This window comes from Austrofundulus limnaeus, unplaced genomic scaffold (genome assembly GCF_001266775.1).
Source record: "Austrofundulus limnaeus strain Quisiro unplaced genomic scaffold, Austrofundulus_limnaeus-1.0 Scaffold234, whole genome shotgun sequence".
In the NCBI taxonomy this organism is placed as follows: Eukaryota; Metazoa; Chordata; class Actinopteri; order Cyprinodontiformes; family Rivulidae; genus Austrofundulus; species Austrofundulus limnaeus.
In genome coordinates, this window is record NW_013952636.1 from 257,819 (window position 1) to 259,508 (window position 1,690).

The window sequence follows — 1,690 nt, forward strand, 5'->3', positions numbered from 1 at the left end:
GTGTTTACTCACACAGCTGGCACAATGAATTGTTAAAATAATACTGTACTTTTTTATTTTAGTGTGTAAAAAAATTATCCCTTCATATTATAGAAAGAGAAATGTCAGGTTTTTAGAATCAACTTTAGATTAATCCATTAATCGATAAGTTGCATCCCTAGTTTAGAATGGATTCGTGGCATTTCAATGTGTTTCTTTGGGGAAAATCGATTTGACATATGAGTAACTTGAGTTACGAGACAATTTAAACTCACAATTCAAGATGTTTCCATGGGCTTCAATCGTACACACCAACAAATTTAACTAAACCCTATAYAATCCATTAAAGCAGGACTAAACTGCACAAGTAAAAACCAATTTCCTTATGACATGACGCCATTAACGTCCTTTTAAAATAACAAAATACAGTTTTATTTGCATTTYGCTGGTATTTTAATATTACAAAGCAGGAGGAAAGGGGCAAAAGAGTTAGACCGTCTTGGAGTTACCCCCCGGTTTATGGAGGACCACTGCTTTAGTAGCATCACTTCTCACATTGCTCCCACTTCAGCACAGGGATGAGAATTTTGTAACAGTTTGTTTCGGGGGAAGAGGCCGGGAAGGYTTCATCGCAAACTGTGGAAAAGATTAACATCGTTTGTTTTCAACAGCCTCTACAGAATATGTTCTGCTGCTCATCTGACAGTTTGACTGAACCAAATCCCCAAGTAATCCAACCAAATCTGTGRTATTCCACTACAGAAACAAAACAAAAAAAAGTTCAGATGAGAAATTATACCACCTCTTCTTCGTCGATCCATTTTGTGCCTACAGCAGTTTAATTAAAAATAATTTGCAAGTTTGCTACAGGAAAAATTGAAGTTAATGCCAGATTAAATGCTGTGAAGAGCATGTGTAAACAAGATTTTCCTCCCTCGACACTCCTTTTAGGATGCAATTAATTAAAACACACATTTGTGAGCATATACATTAACAGCAGCTTACTTTAATGAGTTATATAATGAAGGCAGTCACATTTTAAATGACTATCTGTACCTTTGTTTTATGATTCCCAACTAAAACATGAAATTTAAAAAGCTTTACAACCAACCGTTTTGTTCTGTAGTGTTTACTGGCTCATTTAGTCTCAAGGCCACAGATGCAGCTAAAATTTTGTAAACGACATTGTCCGAGAACATCGTGTTCCTATTTTATCCGYGCCGCTATTAAGCCCAGCGGCAGCCGCCGGGACGGCCAATCTGGACGGCGATGAGGAGATCACGACGTGGCAAACCCGAGGTGTCGAGCGCCAACGGTCCATTTCCTGCACCGTTGTGAACGGCTCTGGCTGAAGAYGGCTGTGGAGGTGTGATGTCACACGTGCCCTTGGAGGCTGAGATTTACACTCRGGGAGGGTGCGCACAGTTTCAGGAACACAATAAGATGTGTTGTCTCAGTGTAACAGTGTTTAGAACTTGGGTTTGTTTTCAAATCTACTATTTTGGGAAGCACTGTTGAAAACATTAACATAAGTCTAACAAGAGTCAAATGAAGCAGGAAGGAGATGGAAGCAAAAATAATAAAAGTGCTAATAAACCAGATTATTAAAAATGATTAACAGCTCAGATTGGGGGAAGAACTGATGTGAAGATTGAGGAGTTATTTTTAAAAAAGGCACAGTGTGTAGGATTTGTTGTTTTCAGCGACATCT

The 1,690-nt window shown here is 38.5% G+C and overlaps 1 protein-coding gene across 1 annotated transcript in view; it reads right to left on the bottom strand.

The window, feature by feature from the left end:
• LOC106525557 (adenosylhomocysteinase 3) overlaps nt 1-1,690 on the bottom strand; it is a gene marked incomplete at its 3' end in the record, with an annotated part of 29,558 nt that overhangs the window by 19,015 nt on the left and 8,853 nt on the right.